Source organism: Zingiber officinale, chromosome 2B (assembly GCF_018446385.1).
Source record: "Zingiber officinale cultivar Zhangliang chromosome 2B, Zo_v1.1, whole genome shotgun sequence".
Classification (NCBI taxonomy): domain Eukaryota; kingdom Viridiplantae; phylum Streptophyta; class Magnoliopsida; order Zingiberales; family Zingiberaceae; genus Zingiber; species Zingiber officinale.
Window position 1 is genome coordinate 125,779,271 of NC_055989.1, and position 22,374 is coordinate 125,801,644.

General features: G+C 42.0%; 1 pseudogene; it reads left to right on the forward strand.

Moving 5' to 3' along the window:
* The first annotated feature begins 8,128 nt into the window (after positions 1–8,128).
* LOC122048659 lies at positions 8,129–17,916 on the forward strand (annotated as a pseudogene).
* The last annotated feature ends 4,458 nt before the right edge of the window (positions 17,917–22,374 follow it).

Sequence of the window (22,374 nt, forward strand, 5' to 3'; positions counted from 1 at the left end):
AAACCTTTCTTGTCCTTGGACATTGGTTTTTGACCCTTAAACCCTAGAGATGACTTCTCCAAGTTCTTAAGAGCCTTTTCCAAAGTATCAAGACTTGATTCTCCTTCTCTAATACCTCAAGTTTTAATTTGTCATTGTTCTTTGAGGCATTCCTAGGCATATGTCTAGTTGATTTGGGATTCCTACCTAGGTTTTCCTTAGCCTTAGATGAGTTAATTCTAGGGTTGGCTTTCCTAGTGTTATCCTTATCTAGGCTTACATGTTTGGCTCCTAAGCACATATATTGATTCCTAAGATTATCATGCTTATCATTCTTGACAATTGCAATAAAACTACTAGCTTGAGTCTTATTATTATTACAAGAATGTGCCTTAAATGTTACCTTAGGGTTTGCCTTAGCTCCCCCTATCAACGTGCTCGGTCTCTTGTCCTTGTGAGATTTCCTCCCCCTCGGACATTGACTCCGATAATGTCCCCTTCGCTTGCATTGAAAGCACACCACGTGCTCTTTGCCTTTGCGTATCGGGACTCCGGCTTTCTTGACCTTTGGCGCCGGTGGAGCCTTCCTAACCCTCTTTGGACACTTACTCTTGTAGTGCCCAAATTCCCTACACTCAAAGCACATTATGTGTAATTTGCTAAAAATTAAAATGCTTGAGTTACCTAGGTTTGAGGATGAATGAACGCTCTCTCCTCCATCCCTTCCGGAGGTAGAAGCTTCTTCTTCTTCTTCCGAACTTGAAGAAGAACTCTCCTCTTCTTCTTTAGATGTTGAGTGGCCCTCAACTTCTAAATCCATTCCTCCATGATGTGAACTCCTTGGCTCACTTGACTCCTCTTCATGACTTGAAGTGGAGTTCTCCTCATGGAACTTTGCCAAGTTATTCCACAATTCCTTGGCGTTGTTGTACCTATCTATCTTGCACAAAACATTATTAGGTAAAGCAAATTCAATAATTTTTGTTACCTCGTCATTGATTTCGGATTGTCGAATTTGCTCTTTCGTCCACTCCTTCTTCTTGATAGGTTTTCCTTCCTCATCCATCGGAGGGGAAAACCCTTCTTGTACACAAAACCAATTTAACATATTAGTCCTAAGAAAATACATCATCCTTACCTTCCAATATGTGAAGTTGTCGTGAGACTCGTAGAAGGGTTGAATCGTGACATCTTCTCCATAGAGATCCATCTCTAGCCCGTGCTCCCCCGGGTGTTGATCCGTCGAAGAGTGGCCTCGCTCTGATACCACTTGTTAGGATCCTTCGTACGGAGGCTAGAGAGGGGGGGTGTGAATAGCCAACCCCAAATCGTCGCGTTTCTACAAACTAGGTTAGCGCAGCGGAAAATACAAGGAAACGAAAGAGAAGAAAACCAAACCTTAACACAAGGATGTAACGAGGTTCGGAGATTAGGGCTCCTACTCCTCGGCGTATCCGTAAGGTGGACGAGTCCAGTCAATCCGTCGGTGGATGAGTCCCCGGAGAACCGGCTAATACAATATACTCCTTGTGGGTGGAGAAACCTCGCCACAAATGTTTGCAACAGCAAACAAAGAGTACAAGAACAGTAAGAAAAGAAATACAATATGAATACAATAGCACTCTACCAATTGCTTGCTTTCTTGTCGACTGGAGGTGAAGCAGCAACTTCACAACCCAAACGCAGCAGCTTGTCGACGACTGGAAGCTCACGCGAAGCTTCGGAGGCGAGCTCAATCAAAGCTCAGTTGAAGCAGAAGCTTTAGCAGCAGAAGAACAGAAGTTCTAGGAAAAGAGAAGAAGACCTTGTGCAGCAGCCCTCGACCCCTTTATACTGCGAAGAAGGCAATGAAGAAACTGGCGTTGCGTCGCAGCTAGAACCCGATCGATGCGTGGACCGATCGGAAGAAGCTTCGCTGTTCCGTCCTGATCGGTCCATGGACCGATCGGGGAACTCCGATCGGTCGTGGGGACCGATCGGGCTGATCGGTCTCGGACCGATCAGCTTTGCCAGAGTTGCCCAACTCTGTGTGGAATCTGATCGGTCCCGGACCGATCCGCGTCCCTGATCGGTCTCGGGGACCGATCAGTCTCAAGCCGATCGGTCCCCGCACCGACCGAAGCCCACGTAACCATGATCACCTTACATTTGTCATCCGATCGGTCACCGGATCGATCGGATACACAACGATCGGCTGGATCGATCCGAGCTTGGTTTTTGCCCAAACCAAGTCCCAAACCTTCCAAACCAATATCCGGTCAACCTTGACCTATTGGTACATCATGCTTAGCATCCGGTCACTCCCTTGACCTGCTAAGACTCCCCACCAAGTGTCCGGTCAATCCCTTTGACCCACTTGGACTTTCCTCTTCGTGCCAAGTATCCGGTCACTCCTATGACCTACTTGGACTTCCCATCACCAGATGTCCGATTACTCTTGATCTATCTGGATTTTCCCTTGCCCGGCTTCACTCACCAGGACTTTCACCTAGCTTCACTCACTAGGGTTTTCACACTGCCTAACATCCTAGTTAGGACTTTCTCACTGTCTGGCTTCACTCACCAGGACTTTCCAACTGCCTAACATCCCAGTTAGGACTTTCCCACTGCCTGGCTTCACTCACCAGGACTTTCCACACTGCCTAACATCCCAGTTAGGACTTTCCCACTTTGCCAAGCTCCCTGCTTGGACTTCTCCGTGCCAAGTCTCCATACTTGGACTTTTCCAGTGCCAAGTCTCCATACTTGGACTTTTCCCGTGCCAAGTCTCCACACTTGGACTTTTCGCGTGCCAAGCTCCCTGCTTGGACTTTTCCAGTGCCAAGTTCCCTGCTTGGACTTTTCCGTTGCCAAGTCTCCGTACTTGGACTTTTCCAGTGCCAAGTCTCCATACTTGGACTTTTCGCGTGCCATCCCGAATCAAGTCAACCAGGTCAACCTTGACCTAAGGTTGCACCTACAATCTCCCAAACACCTATTCTTGTCAAACATCAAGAATACAATTCTCTTTTCGTCAAACATCGTCAAACATCAAAACACAACTCGAGTCAGGTCAACTCGAGTCAGGTCAACCAGGTCAACCTTGACCTAAGGTTGCACCAACATTAACGTGACCATCTGATACGATCAAAATCTAAATTTTTTAATACCTCTCTCATCTACATACAACTCTCGTCTCTTTTCTGCATGTAAGATGTTACCCTCTTCTCTCCTGTATGTTAAGTGGTGATGATTTGTAAAAACTAATACATTGGTATTAGTTTATGATAAATTATTATTATATAAGAGTAGATTGGTCTTTTATTATTATTTTATTGTCTATTTATATTTCTTTTTCCTTTGTAAATCTAAGTTTTTGTAATACAATTTGTTAGCCTCCTTTTACGGCTACCTCTTTCTCTCCTCTTTTGTATTGCCTTTTGCACTTGATTTACATTCTTTGCTTTGTTTACATGGTATCAGAGCCAATCTATCTCCTCATCTCCTCTCTTGGTGAACTATGGAATATTTTTATTTTCAAAATTTTTTTAGGCGGCTGTAGAAGAATTGTATTTTTCTTGAGTTTCAACCGTTGGATCATTTTGAAACTTTGAAAGAACATTCCTCACATCCAAGGCTACATTTTGAACTGTGGAGATCAAATTTTGAGTTCTTTAAGTTCACTCGACAATCGAAAATCATGACTATTGATTCTGTCATCTCCATGGAAATCCGGTAGTCAATCACAACAATGATTCCTTAAACCTGGAGCACCTAATATGGTAGCAACAATTCCTCTTACAGACTCTGGAGTGACTCAATCATTCAATACCATAATCGCTGCTCTTACCAAACAGTTTCAGAAGTTCCTTGCATCTCAGTCACATGCCATGTCTGCCTCTTTTCACATAGGTTTGCCCTCAATGATACCTCAGGCATACATTCCCCTATATGGATCCTTGATTCTGGAGCTTTGCATCATATATCGCCTAATGTCAATTCTTTTATATTTATAAATTCATTTCCTTCTGTGTTGGTCATGACCGCTGATGGTTCTCCCATGTTAGTAGCTGGTGTTGACTTTATTTATACGTCTAATTTATCTCTGTCTAATGTATATTATATTCCTAATCTTACTTTGAATCTTGTCTTGGTCGGTAAATTATGTGATTCGGGTTTCTCAGTTTCCTTTACTTCATCTTCCTGTAATGTGTAGGATCCGCGATCCCAGAAACTGATTAGGATAGTTCGTAGGCAGGGGGACTATATGTATTAGAAGAGCTGAAACTTCCAGATGTTGCAGCTTCTAGTGTTTATTTTTCATCATTTCGGTTAATCTCTGTAGGATCATTGCGCTAGAGGGGGGGGTGAATAGCGCTCGTGACTTTCACGTTCGAGTAAAACGCAACGGGATAAGAAAGATAAGACAAAAAGAAAGCAATTGCGAACACCAAAAGTTACTTGGTTCGGAGCCTGTGGCGACTCCTACCCCAAGACCCGCACGTGAGAGTGCTTTCGATGAGCAATCCACTAATCAATCGAAATTCACAAAGAGATTTACAATTGTAGTAAAAGTAATTTTTAAATAAAACAATACAGACGACTTGGAGAAGTAGATTGTTAATGTAGTCGTTGTCGGAGTAGCTTTCGGGTGTCGAGAGGCTTTATCGAAGCAGCGCCTAAGTGCAGAAGTTATTCTGAATGTTGTTCTTTAGCCCCTGGTCGAATGTTGCTTATATAGGTTGTTTCGGGCACCTAGAACTCCTCCGGGCGCTTAGACCACATGTCCCGGTCAATCAACGCGCTCCATGTAGGCTTATGGATAATTTTTCGGGTCCGGGCGTCTGGACAGAGTCCGGGCGCTCTGACTGCCTGGGCGCCCCCACCTGCCCGGGCCGAGCCTAGTCCGGGCACTCAGACCAACTTTTTCAGCCTCCCTTTTTTCTACAAAATAAAGTTAGTTCATGCAATAAACAATATATAATATGAATTTAACAACATCTGACTTTCCAATTCTGACTTTAAGTTTCCCTGAAACTCTAGGTCGAACCGATGCTTACTATTCTCTCTTCAAGGGAATGCATCTTCACTTACTCCTCTCAGGAGAGTTTATCTTTTATCAGATCGGTCCTCCATGCCCGTCTAGACTTTTTCTCAGCGTCCGAGACTTCAAGTCTTTATGCTGAACGCCCGCTCCATGACTTGTCCAAACTTCCAATTGGTCCACGACTGATGTGAATCCAAAGAGAAAAATATCTCAAGAACCCACAACGAATGGAAGAAGAAAAAAGGAAAGAACTAAATCGATAAGATTGATGAAAAGAACCTCGACCCAATGCTTAGGAAAGCATGAACCTTGGTATAGAAGATGGAAGACGCCACAACCTTGGGATGGAGTTTGATAAGTCTTCTAACGCCACAAGGAAATGCCTTGATAAGTTCTAATTCAATGAAGAACCAACAAGTGAGAGCCTCCCCATGCTTTGGATTGAAAATATGTCAAAGATACATGTGTGGTCGTCACCCCCTTTATTTATAGCTATAAGGTGATCAAAAAACCCTAAAAGGCCAAAAGAAAGCCCATTTAGTAAAGGCATATGTAGACTACTTAGCCATTTTAAGCTTATGACTTTATTACAATCCAAATAAAAGTAGAAATTGAGTCTAAATTGAGCCTACAAATTCCTACTACATAGACATGAGACTTAAGTGTTAATAAAGCTCATCTAATGCTTGAATTAGGTAGACTATGCCGAATGACTTGCTCTTGGTCAAACCTTCTTCAATGGTAGCTTTGGCCTTTACATCTTCAATTAGTACATTAAGTGCTTCCTTCATCTTTCTAGCCTTAACCCTTGTAATTAGGCCTCCATTGATGTATAATGGATTATCATTAAGATCTAGAGTGGGTTGACCATGATCCATATCGTTAGCTTGTTGCTCTCTTTCTTTGACTCCATTAGTGACCCCTAGATTTTCACCTAGAGTCCCCGACTCTAGGATTTCACCCAAAGTGCTCGACCCGCCGAGACTTCACCTTGTCTAACCGCAGTTAGGACTTTTCACCACCTATGGTTACCTCCCTCTGAGACCTAGGGTTATCTCCCCTAGGCTTTCCACCTGCCTAGAATCCACTAGGACTTTTACCTAAGAACACTTAAGACTTTCCTGCAAGCTTATTCAACCTTGTTAGATAACAAGTAATCTTAACTTTAGACCCTTTACCATAATCAAAATTTAGGTTCGATCGTCTTGTGCTCCCGGCACCAACAATCTCTTCTTCTTCTAATTTTTATTTGTGACATTCTCGTCTTGGACATATTTCTTCTTCTCGTTTGAAATCTTTAGCTTCTAAGGAAAATTACAAACTCATGATATTTTAGATTGTTGTGGTTGCCAATTAGCAAAATTCTCTTCTTTACCTTTCTATAGAAGTATCTCTGTCTCTCTTGCACCATTTGAGTTAGTTCATTCTAATGTGGAGAGGAGATCCTCTGGACCGCTTTTTGTAGTCCAGAGGATGCTCCCTTTGCATGCATTGGTGGGGATGGATGACCCCCACTTGTAAAATAGCTGGGGACCATTTATTCCCACCAATGCATGCAAAGGGAGCATCCTCTGGACCGCAAAAGTGGTCTAGAGGATCCCGCCTCTCTAATGTGTGGAGTCCATCTCCTATTCATATACTTGATGGATCCCGTTAGTACATTTCCTTTATTGATGATTGTCCTCATTATACTTGTATTTATCTTCTGAAACATCATTCTGATTTCCTTGGTATCTATCAAATGTTTTGTGTCATGGTAAAAACTCAGCATAATGTTGTTATTAAATGCTTTCGATGTAATTTGGGTGGTGAATATATATCCAATCTTTTTTCTGAACTACTTGCCTCAGATGGTACACTTCATCAAAGTTCTTGTATTGACACTCCTGAATAAAATGAAGTTGCTGAAAGAAAACATAGATATATTATTGAAACTGCACGCTCTCTCCTATTATTTGCATATGTTCCTAGCAAGTTCTAGGGCGAAGCTATTCTTATTGCAGTCTATTCTATCAATAGAATTCCATCTTCTATTATATCTGGTTTGTCTCATTTTGAAAAACTATATGACTCTATTCCTGATTATTCTGTCTTAAGAGTTTTTAGATCCACATATTTTATCTCCCGTCCTCATGTTGAATGTAGTAAGCTTAGTTCTGGATTTGTTCTTTGTGTTTTTCTTGGCTACAACGAGGGTCAAAAGGGATATAGATGTTTTGATCTAGTTAGTCAAAAACTCTATGTCTCACATCATGTTATTTTTCTTGAACACATCCCATTGTATTCCATTCCCTTTAACACTCCTAATCTTCGAAAATCTGATCTTGTATTGATCCTTTTTGCACTGACTCTGATGATATGCCATCTCATGTTTCCCCATAATTTGACCACCCTAGCACCTTTTCTTCTAATGATGCTACTTGCAAGATTGACACTCATAAAGATTCTGGTCATCAGCTTTCAGATGGTCCCTCTGCTCTTATTGTTTCCCATGATGCTCCTGTGATAGCGGATCCTCACTATAACAAAAATGTTAAAAGACAACACCCCAAAGACAATGGTTTTAAAAGAAACCGTTGCAAATTTGCTCAAAGACAACGGTTTTTGACAAAACCGTTGTCTTTGAACTCCCCATTAAATATAAAAGACAACGATTTTGTGAAAATTGTTGTCATTGAGCGACTTCTTTTTAAATCAACAACACTTTTTACAATGGTTTCTAAAACCGTTGTCTTTAAGCGCATTTTTAGGGGCTACAACAACAGTTTTGCTAAAACCGTTGTATTTGACTTTGGTCATTTTTCCCTCGCAGTTTTGCTTTCCCTCTCTTTGAATATCTTTTCGGCGCCGTGTTTTCCCCTTTGCGTTCCCAAACCCTAGCTATTTTCTTTCCCTCTCCTCATGCAATCTCTTCACACCATCCTGTCGACCGCATGACAGTAAGGGGTGCCGCCTCCGCTGGATCTTCCTCCACGACGGTTTGCTCTCCTCTCGTCAAGTTGCTAATTTGGTTCTTGTTCATTTCTTTGATCCATTCGCTTGTCCCCTTTAGACTTTAGATTTTCCATCGTTTTCAGCGGTAAAAATCTCAACTTGTTTACATCTTTTTTCCTAGATCCTTAGATGGGAGCTCAACATAGCACGAGGTCGCACAGCCTAGCTGTTGCAGATGCCGGCGCCGGCGGAGGAGATGGCCATGCACACCTCCCGTGTCTGGCGGAGCTGATGTCTTACGAGGAGGCATGTCGCCTCGATCCCGAGCTTGAGACCTTCGACTCCATGGTCCAGTAGCGTATCGGTCGCGCCATCTCCACCCTCACCGACGGCGTCCAGGTCCATTCCCTCTCCCCCGATTCCTCAGGGAGATCACCGATTGCCTCCTTGAGATGAACCAGGAGGTGGGCAAGGTCATCCTCGACTGCAACCACGACGTGTGGAAGAACGCTGAGCTCTTCGACCTCGTCGAGGATTACTTCCAGAATAGCCTCCAAACTCTCAACTTCTGCACTACCCTTGAAAAGTGCCTCACTAAAGCTCGCGACAACCAGCTCATCCTCCAAGTCGCGCTGCAACGCTTCGCCGAGGAGGAGGAGGACCACAAAGGTGACAATGAGAGGAACTCTCGTACTATGACGGAGCTGAGGCGCTTCAAGGCGACCGGTGATCCCTTCACGGAAGAGTTCTTCAAGGCTTTCCGGTCCATCCACCACCAGCAGCTCCAGATGCTCGACAAAATGCAGATGAGAAAGAATAAGCTTGACAAGAAGCTCAAATCCATCAAGGCCTGGAGGAAAGTCTCGAGCATCATCTTCGCGGCCACATTGACCACCTTCTTGATCTGCTCGATAGTTGCCGCTGCCATAGCCACCCCGCCTGTTGCTACAGCTATGGTCGCAGCTACAGCCATCCCGATTGGATCGATGGGGAAGTGGATCGATTCGCTGCTCAAGGATTACCAGAATGCTTTGATTAATTAAAAAATATTTAAATGTGCATTATTCGTTGACAATTTTTTTTTAACATAGGGTCCACGACAACCTGATGTGAAATAATGTGGGTTTTATGTGATGAAATTTGTAAGAGAAATTATTGAAGGAAATGCTATTAGCGCGAAGGATGCACTTATCTCAATGGTAATATTTGACATATTCTCAATTTTATCAAATAATTTCTTTTATTTGATTTTACTTCTTCATTATTGATTTTTTACTAATATAATCTAGGTTTCTTAACAGTTCATGAAAACAATTTACTCTAACAAAGAAATTGACGAAGTGTGATCCGAATGGGTGGATTGCGTACTAGACTATATTCATTACTAGGTATAAATTACTAGACTTCAAAAGATGGTTGAACTTCATTTGGGATCGTTTTGAATCATTTTGTAAATTCTATGGTTGATGGTTTCCTTTTTATCCCTCTCTCATTTTAAAATCAGTTCTGAATTCTGCTTATCTTTAGTTCCTGGATCTACTGCTAGTTTTTATTACATTAGTTCCTAGTTTTAGACCATTAAGCCTAACTCCCTCACTGTTGAAGTATAAATGCAGTGCACATGGTAGTTTCTTATGTCACTTTCTATAAAAGGTTTAAAGGTGATTGATAAGGATGTCAGGTTTTAGTTGAGATCCAATTTTTTTTTTTAAAAAAGGCATGAAGGGATGTTCAATCGAACTATCAGATTATTAGAAGCAGGTATTGAGCCAGTGTAAGTCCATTTGCATGTCTAAATATCATTTTGTTTCTCATTCAGCCACCATATTTTATTATCATCTTTTTGATGCTAGATATGTATTTGACGGTAAACCTCCAGAGCTGAAGAAACAAGAACTTGCCAAAAGGCTAGTCTTTACAGTTTTGTCATTGTCCCCCTTATTTTTTTTTGTTGCAAGATAATGATAATCTTTAAGCTTATTTTGTTCTTTAGATATTCAAAGAGGGAAGATGCAACTAACGATATGAACACAACAATTGAGGTCATTGCTTGTGCATAACAAGTACCTTAGTGTGCTAGAATTTCTTTTGCTGTCTTAGTTGGTTACATTTGCTGTTTGCAGACTGGTGATCTGGAGGGAATTGAAAAGTACAGCAAAAGGACTGTCAAGGTAATCTTTGATATTGCTATTTGATTGGAAATTACCATGAGGATCTTGTTGATTATGATGCAATCAGCATGAAGTTAGCATGCTGATTATCTGTTTTCTTCATATGTAACATAGAGTTTCTTTAAATATATTTTGAACTTTCAAATTACTTTCTTGAAGAATTTGATTCCAGTAACTGACTGTAGAGTTTTTTCACAGGTAACCAAGCAACATAATGAAGATTGTAAACTCCACTTAAGACTAATGGGTGTGCTTACTATTGAGGTAAACTAGTCCACTTTCACTTATTGAATTCTTTATCCTTGCTATAAGAATTTGAACTAACAATGACACAGTTTTGCTTTCTCTTACAAACATTTGCTAAAGCTGCATGCAATTGCTTAATATACAAGTATTGTATCTCTTGTTTTAGAAGCTAAACTCATCTTTCTGATCTAAAGGCACCCTGTGAAGTAGAAGTTCAATGTGCAGCTCTTTGCAAAAGTAACAAGGTAAAATGATGCAATGTAACACATTCTGTTTAATTTTTTTTTAACTTTAATATCCTAAACATATTTGTTTGTTATCAATCTCTAGGTGTTTGCGGTTGCCTTAGAAGACATGGATACTTTAACTTTTGGGGCACCGAGGTTTCTCCATCATTTAATGGATCCTAGTTCCAAAAAAATCTCTATGATGGAATTTAAAGTTTCAAAGGTATATTTATTTTGCTTATTGCTAATTGAATTACTGTATTTAATCTCAGCCTTAGTTTTTAGGTTCTTGAAGAGCTAAGACTCACTATAGATCAGTTCATTGATTTGTGTATTCTCACTGGATGTGATTATTGTGATAGCATTAAAGGTAAACTTTCTTATGAGATATTGTACATTCAACAAGTTACAAGGCTAGTGCTCTACTGCTTACTGTTTACGAAATTTGATAACTAATGTTCATTCAAATCTCTAGTATGATAATGCTTGTATAGTTGAATATGGTGTCAGTGCTGCAACTGTTCCATGTCTATGTTACTTGGACTTGATATAGTGTTCAACATGAGTATGATCGCAATCTTTGACATGACTATTTTTACAAATTGTACATATGTTGAATAGGATTAGTGATTGTTCACTCTTAGTGTCACTGTTTGAGTGTCATTATCCAAGTATCTATATCCAACACAGATTGAGGCAGTTATTTCAATGTTTGGTTGAAGGAAAAAAAAACTCTGTTTCTGCGTTTGATATTCCATGAAATAAATTATACACATACCTTTGCCCAATACCTCATTCTTGCATTTCTATCATGAGCAGAATTGACTGACATTTCCCTTATTTATTGCCTCTCTTTGTTCTCATCTTTTGCTTTGATATGCCAATACTTAATATACATCCATGTGTTATCTTGCTGATTAAACATTTTGTAAATTTAGTTATAAGTAAAGTTGTGGTGTCCTTATAATTTTGTTTTTGTTTTTTCTATTAAACTTTGCCTCCAGGAAATAAGCTTGTCGTATAGTGATTCAGCTGAGTTAGTAGATGGAATCTGTAGCATGTTGACTGGAATTATGAGCATGTTTTGTATATAAAGACATTTTTCCAGGAACAAAGCATATATCAAATTCCTTGTCTATTTTCAACATTTGTCTAGACAAGTTCTTGTCATTTTGTCAATCCTGCCTATAACTCAGCAAGTCCGCATCCTAAATCGATATTTGAATAGCTGATTTGGTATGACCTCCTGCAGGCTCCAGGTTTAGATGCATTTTTTTTTGCAGGTTTTGATGATTTCTTATTGCCGCCACGAGTATCTTTTAAGAATGTTCTTGACTGATTATTTATAAACTCAATGGCAAGGTTAATGAAATTCATTGATCGAATATAAACTTATTCTGTGAATTTAAAGCTACGTGCATAAGTTTTCCAATTGAAGTTACCAAGACAACTCTAAGTTGGTTAAATTGCTTGTATTATATAAGTTTGTATTGCATAAGTTTTATTTCTTAGAGATTATAAGTTTGTATTGAATAAGTTTTTTCTCTTCCATTTTGCAGACATTGAATGTTATCCTGGAATTCTGGAAATCCTTCTCTCATGTCCAGATATTAGAGCTATGTGGAATATTTATTCTCTAGTTACAGTTCATGCAGTACTTACTACAATTCTTTTTTTTCTTATATTTTATATTTTTCTTTGATAAATTTTGTTTAATTTTTCTCTTACAGGTACGTAACTCGGGCAATTCGTGAGGCTTGAGATTTTTGATGCAAGGAGTGAGCTTTGTTAGGTTCTAGTTGCCTTGCTAATGTGTAAAAGTCATATGGAGAACAATAATGGAAAACATGTGATTTATGGTTTGATACTGTTAGGACCTTCGGATAGCGGCTAGAGAGGGGGATGTGAATAGCCGACCTCAAATTATCGTTTCTTCCTACAATTTAGGTTAGCGCAGCGAAAATACAATGTAGAAACGAAAGTGGAGAAGATCAAACCTCAAACACGATGATATAACGAGGTTCGGAGATGATACTCCTACTCCTCGGCGTGTCCGTAAGGTGAACGAAGCCTATCAATCCATCGGTGGATGAGACCCCGGATAACCGGCTAATATGAACTCCTTCTGGGTGGAGAAACCTCACCACAATCTCTTTTACAATAGCAATAAAGGAGTACAAGATAGAGCAAGAAAACAAGAAGAATATGAATGTAACAACACTTTGCTTGCCTTCTTGTCGACTGGAGTTCGATGAAGCAACAACTTCACGATGCCAGCAGCAACTGATCAGCAAACCAGCCGAGGGAAGCTCACACGAAGCTTCAGAAACATAGAGCTCAGCAAAGCTCAAATCACAGTCTCGTGAGGAAGAGGAGGAACTCTTTCCTTCGTCTACTGTAGAGGTCTTATATCCTGCACCTGCAAAGAAGATAAAGAAGACACAGAATCTAGCCGTTGTGTCTCAACGGCTAGGCCTGGACCGATCAGGCTCCAACCTGATCGGTCTGGGAGACTCCTGATCGGTCTGTGGACCGATCAGGCCCTAGGCTGATCGGGCCCCAGAGGGGAGTTGGAGAAGGTTTGGTGTCACGCACGCCCAGCATCGTGCGCTCTGTTCGTTGGACCGAAGACCGTTTCCGGTGGACAGCCGATCGTTTCGATCGGTCGGTGATGGCAGTGGAGCCATGGTTTTAGCTCGATCGGGTATCGGTGACCGATCAGAAAACCCATAGTATCACTGGATCGATCTGCTGACCGATCCAATGCCCATGTGGATTTAGAGCTTCCCATCCCTAAATCCTATGGTCTTCCTGGTCTTGAGAACGAGCTACCGAGCCCTCTCTGACCTAGTCTGGAGAACGAGCTACCGAGCCCTCTCCGACTTCCTCATCCGGTCCAGAGAACGAGCTACCGAGCCCTCTCTGACCTAGTCCGGAGAACGAGCTACCGAGCCCTCTCCAACTCTGTCTGGTCCAGAGAACGAGCTCCCGAGCCCTCTCTGGCCTAGTCCGGAGAACGAGCTACCGAGCCCTCTCCGACTCTGTCTGGTCCAGAGAACGAGCTCCCGAGCCCTCTCTGACCTAGTCCGGAGAACGAGCTACCGAGCCCTCTCTGACTTCGTCCAGTCCAGAGAACGAGCTCCCGAGCCCTCTCTGACCTAGTCCGGAGAACGAGCTACCGAGCCCTCTCCGACTTCGCATGCCAAGCTTCCATACTTGGACTTCTCCCGTGCCAAGCTCCCTGCTTGGACTTCTCCCGTGCCAAGTCTCCATACTTGGACTTTTCCGTGCCAAGTCTCCATACTTGGACTTTACTCGAATCAGGTCAACTCAAGTTGGGTCAACCAGGTCAACCTTGACCAAAGGTTGCACCCACACTCCCAAGTTCCTATTCTTGTCAAACATCAAAATACAACTTCTCTATTCTTGTCAAACATCAAAATATACCTCGAGTCAGGTCAACTCGAGTCTGGTCAACCAGGTCAACCTTGACCTAAGGTTGCACCAACAGATACTACTAAGTTGATGAGTACAACTCATTTTGTATATTTTAGCCGGCATATTTTGGATTGAATGTAGTAAATATTTAGTTTTGTATTGGTGGTTTTGCTTATATTAAAAAAAGATTGGTTGTTTGTTATTATCATATTACAACATGAACATTAAAGACAACGATTAGAAACGTTGTAAAAAGTACGTAATCACAACGATTTTTTTTTTTGTGAAAAGTGATAAAAGACAACGGTTTAATCCATTATAAAACATATTAAAATTATATACCACAATGGTTTATAACTGTTGTAAAATTTAAAATCACAACGTTTTAAATTATCTACCACAACGGTTTATATCTGTTGTAAAAAAAGTTTACTGTTGGATCGAAAAGCGCTAGAGGGGGGGGGGGGGTGAATAGCGCTCGTGACTTTCACTTTCATTTCGGAAAACTATCGAGTAAATGCAACGGAAATTAAAATAAAGTGATAGATCAGATGAGTACGATAGAGGGGGGGGGGGTGAATATCATACTCTTTTAAAACTTTTCTTTTCTCTTTAAAAACCAAAGTCGAGTAGCGGAAGAATAGAGAACAGATTCGTTTACTTCGTTCGAAGCCTAGCTCGACTCCTACTCGAAGGCCCGCGATCCTTGACCGTACCGATGGGCAATCCACTATAACCATTCTTCCCGAAATCCTCGGGAAGAAGCAGATCGTACAAATGAGTAAGATAGTAACAACCCTACTATCTTACTGAAGCAATAATACAATGAAAGCTTAATAAATAATATACCGACAAGATGTAAAAATGGACGCTCAGTCGGTACTTCCGAAGTAGCTTGAAGAGTTGTAGTGATCTTGCAGTACGAGCAGCTTGTGCAGAGAAGAGCCTTTTTTTTATCATCAGAAAGTTCTGTTAAGCCTCAGATCTCGAGCTCCTTTTTATAAGTGCTACTGTCGTTCAGTCGACCGATCCCCCTGTTCAGTTGACCGAACCCGCTCCCTTCCTTCCTGGCTGGAGTCTGATGCTGGCTCGATCTTCTTCATTTACTGTTCTTTAAGGGTTCGGTCGACCGAACCTGTTTTTCGGTCGATCGAACAGCTTCCTTCCCTGTTCATCAAAATCTGCTGAAATCTTCATTTAATGCTCCATTAATACTGATTGGATCGGTCGACCGATCCCTGGTTCGATCGACCGATCAAGCTTCGATCGAACTGTGCTTCACTTTGGTCTGAACTGATCTCTGGTCTGAGTCAAGCTGGTTCGGTCGATCGATCCTCCTGTTCGGTCGACCGATCAGGCCGAATCTGCAAAATAGAGTTAAACAATATTCCTGCAAAACAAAGGTTAGCACAGTAATATAATGCATGAGTAATATAGACAGTAGAACTGTCTTGATCTCAACTTGGAAACCTTCCCGGTTTCTTCAGTTGGATCAGCGACCTAAGGTTGTTCCCTTTAAGAACCCGACCTCACTGTCACTCCTCCAGTTGCATACCTCAACTTATCTGCCAAACATTGGTCCTCCAGACCTGTTTGGACTTTTGCTAGCTCAGTGTCTGATTGCTCGATCCACTAAGACTTTCCTGCAATACTATATTAGCCAACAACAATAATAGTAATACAGAATACAATGGTAAACCTAAACCTAGATTTACCGAGATCCGCTGGTCCAGTCGACCGCGCGCGTTCGACCGGAAACCATCCGAACAACCTTGCTTGGAGTTCACTCCTCCAAGACTTCTCGTTACCTAAGGTTACCACCCCCTACGATTTTCTCCACTTGGCTTCACTCACCAAGACTCAGTATTCGACTACCCAGGGATTAAGTCCTCCAGACCTATCCACCTGGCTTCCACGATATACCGAGATTTTCCTTACCTAGCCTACAACTATGACTCAGTATTCGACTACACAGGGATCAGGTCCTCCAGACCTATCCACCTGGCTTCCACGATCTACCGAGATTTCTCTCCTTGCCTAGCCTACAACTAGGACTTCCTTTGATCAAGCTTCATACTTAAACATACTGAAACATATTTGTCTGACATTAAAACCTTGGAGGTCGATTGCACCAACAGAAAGTAGCGCAAGAAAGACACACCAAGTACGTAGGTTGGTTTTACTTGGTTCGGAGCCTCGGGCGACTCCTACTCCAAGGCCCATGCTCATTGTGCGTTTACTTTGGGCAATTTATTATCAGTTCAGAAATCTTACAAAAGAATATTACAATTTAGAATGCTGTAAAAAAATTATACCGACTACAAAGGAATCATAAAATAGAAGCTTCAGGTCATTCGAATGTTGTTACGGCTTTGTCGGATTGTCTCGTTAGCAGTGCGCTGAAGAAAGATTATCAAAACTATGTTGTTCTAAGCCTCTGCTCGAGATAGACTTATATAAGCCATTGAGGGCACCTTCAAGCCCCTTGAGGGTGCCTCTATTACTAGCGAATTCGCAGCGTGGATGAGCTTTGACTCCTTCGCGACCTATCCAATTGAGGGCGCCTCCAATGCCATGGAGGGTGCCTTCAAGGCCGTCCAAGGCGCCTCAGCACTCCATGAGGGTGCCTCCAGCTTTGTTGCGCGCACTCCTCATCTCTTGTACCCGAGGTGCCTCCAAGCTCCATGGAGGGCGCCTCAGGTACCGTTCATCCAAGGCAAATCAAGCTATTTTATCCCTACAAGATATGTTAGTCCCAAAATACCCTACAACACAAAGTTAGAACATAATAATAACATAAATATGATTATCTGATAGTCACAAGACTGTCCGGTTCTGACTTCGAATTTCCTTCCGGAAATCCTAGGTCGAACCGACGCCTATTGTTCCCTCAACGGGGAACGTATCCTCACCTACTCTACTCAGAAGAGTATACCTGTTGCCAGTTCGGTCCTCCAGATCGGCTGGACTTTTACTCAACGCCTGATGCTCCAGGACTTTCCCCAGTCTTTCACCTGGTTCGCTACACCAGAACTTTCCACCTAGAGTCCTCGACTCTAGGACTTTTGCCCGAAACGCTCGACCTGCCAAGACTTTCCGCCTAGGGTTATCATCCCCTAGGACCTAGGGTTACCTCCCCCTAGGGTTTTCCCTTTGCCTAACCATAGTTAGGACTTTTCTTCACCTAGGGTTACCACCCCCTAGGACCTAGGGTTACCACCCCCTAGGGCTTTCCACCTGCCTAACCGCAGCTAGGACTTTGCCTAAGTACACTTAGGACTTTCCTGCAAAGCTCATTCAAACATATCAGATAACAAAATAACTTAACTTTGAACCCTTTGATATAATCAAAACACAGGTTCGATCGTCGGATGCTTCCCGCACCAACATTTACCACAACGGTTATATCTATTATCGAAATTATCTATCACAACGGTTTTAAAGCGTTATCATATCAGGTAAAAAATTTTTGAGCATATAAACAACAATGGATAAAAATCATTGTTGAATGTCTACAAAGACAACGGATTCAAAGCCGTTGTCGTAGGGCAATGCCTTTTACAACACAGTCAGTTACAATGGTTTTTTGACCCTATGATAATGGATAATATTCGTTGTCGTTTGTAATTTTTGTTGTAGTGCCTCCTTCTCATTACCCTCAACGATCTCGTAAGTCTACTTAATTACCTGATTTTATGTGTTCTACTTATTCTAGTTCTTTTTCTTCTTTTTGGCTTCTATTCACCAATTGTCTGAGCCCTCCTCTTATAGAGAGACTGCTCTTGATTCTCTTTGGTAGCAGGTTATGGCAGAAGAACTTTCTGCTTTGTATCAAACATGTACTTGGGATCTTATTCCTCTTTCTTTGGGGAAGCGTGCAATTGGTTCTCAATAAGTATATAAGATTAAAACTAAATTTGATGGGTCATTTGAGCAGTATAAAACTCGTTTAGTTGCTAAAGGATTTTTCCAATAGTATGGTATGGATTATAAGGAAATCTTTGCTCCAGTTTCCACGCTTGTTACTGCAGCGGAGACCGGCAAGAGGGGGGTGAATTGCTGAAAACAAAAAGTAACTATACCCTCCTCGTACTTTCAACTCAGTTAGTGCAATAGTTAACAAAATAATAAAACAGTAAAAGAAAGACACAGAAGAATTAACCTGGTTACAACCAAGGAGGTTGTTAATCCAGGGCAGTAGAAGCGCACTAAAAGAAACTCTCCTTTGCTGAAGGCGGAGAAGCCTTTTACACTTTCAAAAGCTCAGAACTATTGCTAGGAAACACTACAGATTGAATGCTTGAGTTGTTGTTGAATTCCTAGCTCCAGGGGCCTTTATATAGGCCCTGGAAATCTTATCCCGAGAGTCCAAGGCGCCTCCAACGAGGGTCAAGGCGCCTCCAACTGGATCGGCGGATAAACCTGCGCCTCCAGCCTAGCTGAAGGCGCCTTCAACCTGGTTGAAGGCGCCTTCAAGCTGGAGGCGCCTCCAAGCTGGCAGCTCAGCTCCTTTGACTTCGTTTCCAGCTTGTTGCGACTTCCGATGCTCCGATCTTTTGGGTGATTGTGGCCAGCCGAAATAGGGCTCACCCGAACCCAATTTCCGGCCTTCCTCGAGTAGCCTTCCGTCCCGGCTTAACGTCCCTCGAACGTCGCGCACGCTCTTCACGCCCACCGGAGTACTCTTCCGCAGCTCTCTCGTCCTTCGGACGCACCGAGCCCGTCGGCTCCCTTCCTGTGCCGTCCTTCTCGCTAGCTGCATCTTCCGCTCGACTTCCTGTGCTCCTAAGCTCCTGCACACTCAGACACAGGGATCAAATACAACGCATGACCTAACCAACTTGGTTGATCACATCAAAACTACCATGGGGTCCAACAATCTCCCCCTTTTTGATGTGCATCAACCCAAGTTCAAGTTAGGATTAAAAATAGACAAAAAACAGTAATTTTAAAGAAAAATTACTAAACTAACAAGTTAAGAATAATTTTTGCAATTAGTAAAATTGCAACATTTTTAAAAAAAATAAATTTTAAGTTTTCTCTAACTCCCCTAAACTTGTACTTTTCTCTCCCCTTTGATCACGGCAAAAATGGGGTCTTAAGAATATTCAAGTAAGATTGAAGTTTTTTGAAAATTTTCTAAGTTAAAATGAATTTTTGAAAAAAAATTGCTAAGTTAAAATAAATTTAAAAAAAAATTCTAAGTAAAAAAAATCCTAAGTAAATATTCAAATGTTCCCCAAAAAAATTTCTAAGTCAAGTGAGTGAACTTTTAGTATTTTCCAGAAGAAAATTTCTAACCTAAAAAATTAAGTTAGAATTTTTAAAAAAATTCTAAGGAATTTTGTTTATTTTAACAAATATTTGATAAACTTTCAAAGTATTATTTAATTTTTGTTTAATGTTTTCGAAAGTTAATTAAACATTTTCTTTCAATATTTTAGCTTCCAGGTCATGGCGAGGCACTAGGCCTTCTTGGTTATTGGAGCAACAACCACTTCCTTAGACAAAGCTTCCATAAAGAATTTCAATGTTTAATTTTCTCATTGTAAGCTTTTAATTTTTGAAAAATTAATTAAGCACAGATTTTGGAACCCAATAAAGGTTCCTTCCTACAGGATTATTCAAAAATCTAGGGGTACATAGTTTCTTGGTATTTTTCTAAGTTGACCTTGATGCTTCCTTATATACCAATTTAATTTACCATAAATTCTAATTTTTGACTTTGGAAATTTCTTTAAGCATGCATCATTTTTCAATTTTTTAATTTCTAATTTTAAATTTTCATTTTCTGATTTTAGATGATCATACATTTCTAACGGGCATGCTCTTGCTAGGTTCAACTTTAGTTCAACATTCTCTTTTTCTAATTGATCTAACTCTTTAGAAAGAGACTTGATAAATTTGAAAGATTGAGTTGGGGTTAGATTGCGTACCTTACTTACCTGGTCTGGTGACGCTCCCTCTTCACTGCTGCTTTCTTCTTCTGATGTTCCTCCCCCTTCATCGATGCTCATCTCTGAGCTTGAGTCTTCTTCCGGTTGATGGTTCGCCAATAGCGCTAACCCTAAGAATTCTTCGATGTCCGACTCAGAGGTTAACGAATCTGACCAAGTAGCTTTCAGATTCTTGTGCTTGGAGGGTTCTGGTTTCTTGTATTTTGTCTTTGCCCTTTCTTTCTCCTTTCTCTTTAGCTTTGGGCAGTCATCTTTGATGTGTCCCTCTTCGTTGCAGTTGTAGCAGCGAACCGTCCTCTTCTTTCGATGATGCCTCTGCGATTTAAATTTATTAGTACTAAAAAACTTATTGAAGCGTCTTACCAGTAGTGCCACTTCGGATTCGTCGACTGAGGCTTCGGAGTCAGAACTGTTCATCTTTGCCTTTAAGGCAATATTCTGACTTGTCTTCTCTGCTCCGTTGGGTTCTGAAACTCGAGACTCGTGAAGTTCGAAAGTGGAAAATAATTGTTCTAACATACTTACCTCGAGGTCCTTAGAGATGTAGTACGCATCTACTAAGGAGGCCCACTCTGGAGTTCTCGGGAAGGCATTGAGCGCGTATCGGATAGAATCCCGATTGGTTACCTCTTCTCCAAGGTTCGTTAGTTGCGTTATCAGCTCCTTGATTCTCGCTTGGAGTTGCGCTACCTTCTCGCCTTGGTTCATCCGGAGGTTCGTTAACTGGTTCCGGAGGATGTCGCGCTTCGCTAGCTTCGCTTCGGAAGTACCTTCGTGAAGCTCCAGGAATTTTTCCCAGAGATCTTTCGCTGAGTCGTAGCTTCCGATCCGATTTACCTCCTGCGGCGGTGGAACTCTGCCTTTCCGTTGGCGACGAAATCAGCTTGCTCCTTCTTGCTCCATGTGTTTTCTTCTTTGTCTTTCGGTGCTGCAAAACCATATTTCATTGTAATAAGAATATCAAAATCCGTTTTAAAAAATACCTCCATTTTGCGCTTCCAAGTGGCGAAGTCTCCGTCGAACTTCGGGGGATAAATGTTCGCTCCGGCCATCGTCTTGATCGTAGTGCTTCAGTTGGCGGTTAGTCCTTCTGAGGTGATCAGGCTCTGATACCACTTGTTGGTACAGCGGAGACCGGCAAGAGGGGGGTGAATTGCTGAAAACAAAAAGTAACTATACCCTCCTCGTACTTTCAACTCAGTTAGTGCAATAGTTAACAAAATAATAAAACAGTAAAAGAAAGACACAGAAGAATTAACCTGGTTACAACCAAGGAGGTTGTTAATCCAGGGCAATAGAAGTGCACTAAAAGAAACTCTTCTTTGCTGAAGGCGGAGAAGCCTTTTACACTTTCAAAAGCTCAGAACTATTGCTAGGAAACACTACAGATTGAATGCTTGAGTTGTTATTGAATTCCTAGCTCCAGGGGCCTTTATATAGGTCGTGGAAATCCTATCCCGAGGCTCCAAGGCGCCTCTAACGAGGGTCCAAGGCGCCTCCATGGGAGTCAGCGGATAAACCTTTATCCGCGTGCAGAACGGTCACTTTGACTGGTTGAAGGCGCCTCCAACCTGGCTGAAGGCGCCTTCAACCTGGCTAAAGGCGCCTTCAACCTTGCTGAAGGCGCCTTCAACCTGGTTGAAGGCGCCTTTAAGCTGGAGGCGCCTCCAGTCAGGTTGGAGGCGCCTCCAGTCAGGTTGGAGGCGCCTCCAAGCTGGCAGCTCAGCTCCTTTGACTTCGTTTCCAGCTTGTTGCGACTTCCGATGCTCCGATCTTTTAGGTGATTGTGGCCAACCGAAATAGCGCTCACCCGAACCCAATTTCCGGCCTTCCTCGAGCAGCCTTCCGTCCCAGCTTAACGTCCCTCGAACGTCGCGCACGCTCTTCACGCCCACCGGAGTACTCTTCCGGAGCTCTCTCGTCCTTCGGACGCACCGAGCCCGTCGGCTCCCTTCCCGTGCCGTCCTTCTCGCTAGCTGCGTCTTCCGCTTGACTTCCTGTGCTCCTAAGCTCCTGCACACTCAGATACAGGGATCAAATACAACGCAGGACCTAACCAACTTGGTTGATCACATCAAAACTACCACGGGGTCCAACAATTACTATCCATACTCTCATTGCAGTTACATCAATTCGTCAGTGGTCTAATTTCTAGATGGATGTTAAAAATATTTTTTTTAAATTAAAATCTTCAAGAAGAAGTCTACATGGTGCATCCACCAGGTGTCACTCATAACCCTAGTAAAGTTTGCAGGCTAAAGAAGGCTCTTTATGGCCTTAAACAAGCTCCTCAAGCTTGGTTTGACAAGTTCTCCGACATGAGTCTGCTCTTTTTGTTCGTTGTACTTCGTTAGGTCACACATTACTCTCTCTTTATGTTGATGGCATGATTATTA